This window comes from Pseudophryne corroboree, chromosome 12, assembly GCF_028390025.1.
Source record: "Pseudophryne corroboree isolate aPseCor3 chromosome 12, aPseCor3.hap2, whole genome shotgun sequence".
Classification (NCBI taxonomy): domain Eukaryota; kingdom Metazoa; phylum Chordata; class Amphibia; order Anura; family Myobatrachidae; genus Pseudophryne; species Pseudophryne corroboree.
In genome coordinates, this window is record NC_086455.1 from 9,530,085 (window position 1) to 9,539,900 (window position 9,816).

The 9,816-nt window shown below is 38.0% G+C and overlaps 1 long non-coding RNA gene across 1 annotated transcript; it reads right to left on the reverse strand.

Annotated features, from left to right (window-relative positions):
* Positions 1 to 8,728: 8,728 nt before the first annotated feature.
* LOC134981331 (uncharacterized) lies at positions 8,729 to 9,419 on the reverse strand. The gene is made up of 3 exons (XR_010190538.1): positions 9,346 to 9,419; positions 9,007 to 9,084; positions 8,729 to 8,918 (listed from the first exon to the last, which is right to left on the reverse strand). It is a non-coding gene; the product is annotated as an uncharacterized LOC134981331 (long non-coding RNA).
* Positions 9,420 to 9,816: the final 397 nt, after the last annotated feature.

Sequence of the window (9,816 nt, forward strand, 5' to 3'; positions counted from 1 at the left end):
TAAATTTCTCCATCCAAACCGGAAAATCTTCAGTGATGTTGGCAATACCAAGGAATACAAAATTAAGGAATTTCTAAACTGCAACACCTCATCAGTCATATATCTATTGGAATGCAAATGTGGAAAGAAATATGTCCGCAAGACCAAAAGAACATTGGAACTAAGGATCCACAAGCATATATATGAAATAATCAAGAATAAAGTGGATAGTCATACCATTTCAAGGCACTCCACTGTGGAACACAACTCTAACCCAGAGGAACTGACCTACAAAGCTATAGAACTGGACACACTGGGGGGGGGAAAGAGGAGGAGACCTGGCAAATAAACTGTCACAATGTGAAATGTTTTGGATATTTCACATAAGAACAATGCAACCATTGAGCCTCAACGAGAATTACGAAATCGCCCCTTTTTTGTGAAGGTTTTGTTCCAACTCATTTTCACCACTTCTTTGTAATCTCACTTATAAAGGACTTCCTTCTGGTATAATTGCACTTATAATGAATAAATATAATATTGAAATTATTGCATCATATGTCGCGTGATAAGTAATTTCAGTCAAACCACACTAGAAATGCCCAATCTTGGCCGATCTTGGAAGCTAAGCAGTGTTGGGCCTGACCAGTACCAGGAAGGGTGACCACCTGGGTACTGAAAAATAAGTGACTGTGAGCATTTACCTTTAATTATAATAATATTGACTATAAAAATATTTATAGTAACATGATGTCTCTTTTATTCATCACACTTCATCACATTCACACCAGCACTGATATCTGTATATGTTCTCATATGTAAACACAGACATACTCAAATTATGTGATCATTTTAAGTGAACTTTAACACGGTTAAACACTTTGAATGCAAATATAGTTATCTAAGCACTTCGCACTTTAGATATGGTTTGTTTAGACTAGAAATTATCTATAGCCTTGCATGACAATTGACCTCTAAAAGATGTTAAAAACAACGCTGTTTGAAACCTTTAAAATCAGTTAAAAGCACCAAAACTGCATTTATTATATAAGTTATATAAAAGTATGAAATTTAAGAGTGATTTCTTAAACTTAATCCATTTATCTCAATTATGCACTGAGTTGCCGTCCAATGTGTCTGGGATGGATTGTTTACCGCTGCTTTCATGACAACCTGAAAACGAATGAGAGAGGAGACGCACCACAGATCACATGATGCGCTCCAATATGCGTTCCACACTTCAGAGTCTGGACGAACGTACCACGCCACTAAGGACTCTTGGAGGAAGGTCGGATTGCCTGCACAAGCGCAGAAGGAACCGTAGATACTGGAAGTGTGGTGGAAATACGCACAAAATCATTCTTGGACAATTATTTATGTAAAAAACACTTGGTTTTAATATAAATCATCTATAACAGAGATCGGCTTTCATTTTAATCATATTTTATTGTGTAATTGTGAATTCATGGAGAACCACATGCCCACAACAGGAAGCGATGTCACAATTAGTTACTAAAGTCTAAAGGACGAAACACGTTGGATTTTCCCCTGTGACCTCCTGCTAATTAAGATAAGATTCTCCTGTGCTTTAATATTGATTATTATTTTATATCTTGCTTTTTTTGTATTTATTGTGCTTTTTAAAAAAAAAAATTTAATCTGATGTAGACTCAGTTAAAACAAAAAAATCTCTCGATAAATTTTATTCTGACTACTCATATTCCTTAAAGTAGAATTTGTAAGGTATTCACCATCATCCCTCTGTTTTCAAATTCCGACGCCATTGGTTGCTTGAACCCTTATCCTCCAATCACTTTAATATATATATATATATATATATATATATATATACATACATACATATACACTCAGGGACTTATATGAAATTATATATATTCAGCAAAATTGTAACGCATAATGCGTTACCAAGGTTACAGTGGGGACATGCCCACTTTCCTTAGGGTGCTTATATATAGACAAAGCATGGAGAACTTACACAATAAATGCATCTGCCTTATAAAGGATAACAGTACTCACCATCACCAGGTATGTGCAATCCGGGAAGTCAAGGGCGCCATCTGTGGACATCACATTGGTGAGGTCACCCACTTGCCATCCCCCCAGGCTGGGACAATGCCTCCACGCATCACACTGGCAACCCTGCAAAGCCTCTCCAACACCTTCTGGCTACAATTACTGGAAACATGAACACAATGAGACACATGATAATAAATCACCAATATCATCAAGCTAATAAAAACATTACAAGTAATGCTGGTCATACACTTGTGCGATGCCCCACGACGCGACATCGCGGGGCATCGCACTGGCAGTACTGCCAAAGTGATTACCATGCGATCATGCAATAGATCGCACGGTAATCACGTGATAGGCACGTCACCGCCGAGTGGGAGCGGCCTCTGGCCGCTCCCGGCGGGTGCCCATCGCACATCGCTGTGCAATATATCTCATGTGGGCTTAAAACCACATGTGATCGCACTGCGATCCGAGAAATATTAAGTGCAGCACATAATATATTGAGACGCGATATTCGAACGGCGTGCCCGCACATCGCGTCTCAAGGTACTAAAATGTGCATACAATGCTTCCATTTCTCTCACAGATGTGATCGAAATCGAAGGATAGCACCGATAATCTCACAATTTTTTTTTTGAAACATGATAAAAAATATATAAAAAATTATGAACTTTTTCTTGTGCTAATTTAATCCAGAGTTCATGTAAAGCAAAGCCACGTGATGGCCTCATTTAGACCTCTGGGTGGGACGGGGACCACATCTAGCTTTATTATTCACAAAGTTTAATTTTAGAGAAATAATTTAGATTTGTCTCCTCCCCACGGTAATACTGATATATGATCAATTATTTTGTGCTGCAGTGAAACTAAATTGTGTAGGACTTGCTTAAAGTGCTTTGCTACACGTTAGAAACATAGAATTTGACGGCAGATAAGAACCACTTGGCCCATCTAGTCTGACCCTTTTTTTTATCCTTTAGGTAATCTCAACCCTTTTTGAGCCTTAATTCTTTGTAAGGATATTCCTATGCCTATCTCAAGCATGTGTAAATTGCTCTACAGTCTTAGCCTCTACCACCTCTGATGGGAGGCTATTCCACTTATCCACTACCCTTTAAGTGGAATAGCCTCCCATCAGAGGTGGTAGAGACGTTGGTCAAAAGATTTTCCTTCTATTGCAGCTCTTTGAATGGTCTAGTGGTTTTTACAAAATGGTACAGTCCGCAAGGGCATATACTATAAATAACAAATTTATATATATATATATATATATATCAAAACAGTTTGACCCGGCACTCACAGTTCCGTAGTAAAGTTTCCTTAGCTCATGGTGCCCTCCCACGGGCAAATACTCGATAGCACACGGGAACAAACGGGCGGCACTCAGAGCATGTCTTAAAAGTTAAAGTGCAGTGACTTTATTGTCAGTGGAGACATCTACGTTTCGGGGACGCAGCCCCGTCGTCAGCTGCATCGAGCCTGTCTGGGATTACACGAAGAGACAGAACGAATTGAGCAGCCTACATCCACAGAAGATCTGTGGTTAGTTCTCCAAGATGTTTGGAACAACCTCCCTGCTGAGTTCCTTCAAATACTGTGTGCAAGTGTACCTGTGTGGAAGAATTGACGCTGTTTTGAAGGCAAAGGGTGGTCACACCAAATATTGATTTGATTTAGATTTCTCTTGTGCTCATTCACTTTGCATCTTGTTAATTGATAAAAAAAACTATTAACACTTCTGTTTTTGAAAGCATTCTTACTTTGCAAAATTTTTTCCACACCTGCCTAAAACTTTTGCACAGTACTGTATATCTAGCTATCTATATATATATATATATAGCTATCTATATATATATATATATAGCTATATATATATATATATATATATATAGAGAGAGAGAGAGAGAGAGATAGAGGATACTAGAACCGGCACTCACCCTACAGGCATTATGCTCCGGTGCCCTCTGGAATCATAAGTATAGAACCAGGAGGAAACAAACAGCGGCACTCAGGAGACTCATTCAAAGTAGATAAAGTGCAGAAAATATTTAATCCATGATGGAATCAGGTGACCAACGTTTCGGGGCTGTGGTGCCCCTTTGTCAAGGTGATACCTTGACAAAGCGCCATGGCCCCGAAACATTGGTCACCTGATTCCATCATGGATTAAACATTTTCTGCACTTTATCTACTTTGAATGAGTCTCCTGAGTGCCGCTGTTTGTTTCCTCCTGGTTCTATATATATATATATATATATATGCACTAAAAGAGAGTGAAGGCGCACTCAATGAGCAAGTATAACAGGTAATTTATTACAATGATAAAAGCTCACATACATCTCGGATTAAAATAGCCGGCTCACGAACACATCCAAAGTGCCTCCGGATAGCAGCGTGTGAATTGTTCTCTGCCGCTCAATCATCAGATGGTCTCATCAGCGTGTATGCTTGTGGACTCCGCAACAAACTCCGATCATTCAGAGCCGTCCTTCCCGGCCACGCCCAACGCGAAGTCCGGCAGTGACGAAACGCGTTGGGCGTGGCCGGGAAGGACGGCTCTGAATGATCGGAGTTTGTTGCGGAGTCCACAAGCATACACGCTGATGAGACCATCTGATGATTGAGCGGCAGAGAACAATTCACACGCTGCTATCCGGAGGCACTTTGGATGTGTTCGTGAGCCGGCTATTTTAATCCGAGATGTATGTGAGCTTTTATCATTGTAATAAATTACCTGTTATACTTGCTCATTGAGTGCGCCTTCACTCTCTTTTAGTGCACATTGGAAAATTACAGCTGTGGTTACGCTGTCTTTTGGAGTGCCAGCACTTGCATCGTTTGAACTGTGGACGATCTAATCAGTGAATTTAAGGACATTGATAGCACAACCATCCCTGCATTCATATATATATATATATATATATATATATATATATAAGCAGAATGGACCGGCACTCCCACAGCTTAAGTTATGTGCCCCGGTGCCCTCTGATGCAAATGAGGTAGACTGGAAGCGATGAAGCATTCAGCGGCACTCAGGGTCTTTTTCAAAGAACAACTGTATTTAGAAAATCACGGCATAAAACCGTTTCGGGACTGGCACGTCCCTTTGTCAAGTGCCGCTGAATGCTTCATCGCTTCCAGTATATATATATATATATATATATATATATATATATAAAATCACGTCCGGAGATTATCTATAGGAAGTCCAAAAGTCTTAAGGATTTATTAGAACCCAGTATGCTAACAAACACAAGGTATAAAATTCATCCAATGCCAAAATGTGTAGGATCGTATAAATGCGGACGTAAATTTCTCCATCCAAACCGGAAAATCTTCAGTGATGTTGGCAATACCAAGGAATACAAAATTAAGGAATTTCTAAACTGCAACACCTCATCAGTCATATATCTATTGGAATGCAAATGTGGACAGAAATATGTCCGCAAGACCAAAAGAACATTGAAACTAAGGATCCACAAGCATATATATGAAATAATCAAGAATAAAGTGGATAGTCATACCATTTCAAGGCACTCCACTGTGGAACACAACTCTAACCCAGATGAACTGACCTACAAAGCTATAGAACTGGACACACTGGGGGGGAAAGAGGAGGAGACCTGGCAAATAAACTGTCACAATGTTAAATGTTTTGGATATTTCACATAAGAACAATGCAACCATTGAGCCTCAACGAGAATTACGAAATTGCCCCTTTTTTGTGAAGGTTTTGTTCCAACTCATTTTCACCACTTCTTTGTAATCTCACTTATAAAGGACTTTCTTCTGGTATAATTGCACTTATAATTAATAAATATAATATTGAAATTATTGCGTCATATGTCGCGTGATAAGTAATTTCAGTCAAACCACACTAGAAATGCCCAATCTTGGACAATCTTGGAAGCTAAGCAGTGTTGGGCCTGACCAGTACCAGGAAGGGTGACCACCTGGGTACTGAAAAATAAGTGACTGTGAGCTTTTACCTTTAATTATAATAATATTGACTATAAAAATATTTATAGTAACATGATGTCTCTTTTATTCATCACATTCACACCAGCACTGATATCTGTATATGTTCTCATATGCAAACACAGACATACTCAAATTATGTGATCATTTTAAGTGAACTTTAACACGGTTACTTTAAATTTGGGTTCACTTTTTTATCTGCATAGACACTTTGAATGCAAATATAGTTATCTAAGCACTTCGCACTTTAGATATGGTTTGTTTAGACTAGAAATTATCTATAGCCTTGCATGACAATTGACCTCTAAAAGATGTTAAAAACAACGCTGTTTGAAACCTTTAAAATCAGTAAAAAGCACCAAAACTGCATTTATTATATAAGTTATATAAAAGTATGAAATTTAAGAGTGATTTCTTAAACTTAATCCATTTATCTCAATTATGCACTGAGTTGCCGTCCAATGTGTCTGGGATGGATTGTTTACCGCTGCTTTCATGACAACCTGAAAACGAATGAGAGAGGAGACGCACCACAGATCACATGATGCGCTCCAATATGCGTTCCACACTTCAGAGTCTGGACGAACGTACCACGCCACTAAGGACTCTTGGAGGAAGGTCGGATTGCCTGCACAAGCGCAGAAGGAACCGCAGATACTGGAAGTGTGGTGGAAATACGCACAAAATCATTCTTGGACAATTATTTATGTAAAAAACACTTGGTTTTAATATAAATCATCTATTACAGAGATCGGCTTTCATTTTAATCATATTTTATTGTGTAATTGTGAATTCATGGAGAACCACATGCCCACAACAGGAAGCGATGTCACAATTAGTTACTAAAGTCTAAAGGACGAAACACGTTGGATTTTCCCCTGTGACCTCCTGCTAATTAAGATAAGATTCTCCTGTGCTTTAATATTGATTATTATTTTATATCTTGCTTTTTTTGTATTTATTGTGCTTTTTAAAAAAAAAAAATTAATCTGATGTACTCAGTTAAAACAAAAAAATCTCTCGTTAAATTTTATTCTGACTACTCATATTCCTTAAAGTAGAATTTGTAAGGTATTCACCATCATCCCTCTGTTTTCAAATTCCGACGCCATTGGTTGCTTGAACCCTTATCCTCCAATCACTTTAATATATATATATATATATATATATATATACATACATACATATACACTCAGGGACTTATATGAAATTATATATATTCAGCAAAATTGTAACGCATAATGCGTTACCAAGGTTACAGTGGGGACATGCCCACTTTCCTTAGGGTGCTTATATATAGACAAAGCATGGAGAACTTACACAATAAATGCATCTGCCTTATAAAGGATAACAGTACTCACCATCACCAGGTATGTGCAATCCGGGAAGTCAAGGGCGCCATCTGTGGACATCACATTGGTGAGGTCACCCACTTGCCATCCCCCCAGGCTGGGACAATGCCTCCACGCATCACACTGGCAACCCTGCAAAGCCTCTCCAACACCTTCTGGCTACAATTACTGGAAACATGAACACAATGAGACACATGATAATAAATCACCAATATCATCAAGCTAATAAAAACCGTACAAGTAATGCTGGTCATACACTTGTGCGATGCCCCACGACGCGACATCGCGGGGCATCGCACTGGCAGTACTGCCAAAGTGATTACCATGCGATCATGCGATAGATCGCACGGTAATCACGTGATAAGCATGTCACCGCTGAGTGGGAGCGGCCTCTGGCCGCTCCCGGCGGGTGCCCATCGCACATCGCTGTGCAATATATCTCATGTGGGCTTAAAACCACATGTGATCGCACTGCGATCCGAGAAATATTAAGTGCAGCACATAATATATTGAGACGCGATATTCGAACGGCGTGCCCGCACATCGCGTCTCAAGGTACTAAAATGTGCATACAATCCTTCCATTTCTCTCACAGATGTGATCGAAATCGAAGGATAGCACCGATAATCTCACACATTTTTTTTTGAAGCATGATAAAAAATATATAAAAAATTATGAACTTTTTCTTGTGCTAATTTAATCCAGAGTTCATGTAAAGCAAAGCCACGTGATGGCCTCATTTAGACCTCTGGGTGGGACGGGGACCACATCTAGCTTTATTATTCACAAAGTTTAATTTTAGAGAAATAATTTAGATTTGTCTCCTCCCCACGGTAATACTGATATATGATCAATTATTTTGTGCTGCAGTGAAACTAAATTGTGTAGGACTTGCTTAAAGTGCTTTGCTACACGTTAGAAACATAGAATTTGACGGCAGATAAGAACCACTTGGCCCATCTAGTCTGACCCTTTTTTTATCCTTTAGGTAATCTCAACCCTTTTTGAGCCTTAATTCTTTGTAAGGATATTCCTATGCCTATCTCAAGCATGTGTAAATTGCTCTACAGTCTTAGCCTCTACCACCTCTGATGGGAGGCTATTCCACTTATCCACTACCCTTTAAGTGGAATAGCCTCCCATCAGAGGTGGTAGAGACGTTGGTCAAAAGATTTTCCTTCTATTGCAGCTCTTTGAATGGTCTGGTGGTTTTTACAAAATAGTACAGTCCGCAAGGGCATATACTATAAATAACAAATTTATATATATATATATATATATATCTAAGAAATTCTCATGGGAGCTCGACCACTTCAGATTTCACATACAAATGTGTTTATTTTAAAATAATTCTTTAAACAGTAAAAACTGTACTCATATAAAAGTTTCAATAAAACATACACATGACTTTACATTACAAATGGACAGTATAGACAAATATTTATCTTGATGATTTTTGGTAATATCCACATCTACTTCTCAATGAAGCGTTCAGATGTATGTTCAAATCACAAATGCGTGAGTGCCCAACGCGTTTCGTCCTTACAGGACTTCATCAGGGGACGCAATCTGAGTGGTGGTTAGAAAGAGGGTGATATACCAAATGCTATTTACATTTATCACAGTCTTGCTACATTAAGATCATCTACTTACATACCAATGAGATCAAAGTTTGTAAGATATCACCTCCAACTTTTGCCGTGGGTGTATATAAAAATTCTCACAGATAAAGGATCTAGAAATGTCACCATTAGAATTGATATTAAATTACAGTGACCATATATATTCACAATAGAATTAGTAAACATAATCAAGGAGGAAGGAACAAACAAAATGGAGTAATGGAGGAATAGATGCAATATACTCTCTATCAATGGGTATGATAATTGCTCAATTAATCACAAATTGAGTGCAATTCTATGTTACTCATTATTCAAAAGCAGAATTGATGGTAATTATTCCATTATATCATAGACATTCAAACAAAGCTACTCACATTCCAATATTGGTGTCTATCATAAAAAAGTTCATCAATGTATAAACAGAAGAAAAATTGCTGTGACAGTAACCTATAAATTGGAAATATAGACAATAATATGTATGGATAGGTGAACTTTACCAGCATAAATTATAAGCTACAGATTGTTATTTACATTGTATATTGGAACCTAACTATACATAACATTCATTATGCGAATAGAGTTAATCCCTATTATTCTTATATATACAATGTCATTGCACTATTTGTGAGGGACCATGGTGAACCCAATCGCTGATCAATAATAATATCTTTATATGCCTAATTATTCATAATATCAATCTGCACTTTTATATATTATGAAAAGGCAGAGTTTTGACAGCCATTATAAGTTCAAACAATGCCTTAGTATATTAGATGAGGCAAAGCTTCACATCCATTATAGGTCCAAATAATATCTTAGCATATTCCCTTACAAATTAACAGCCC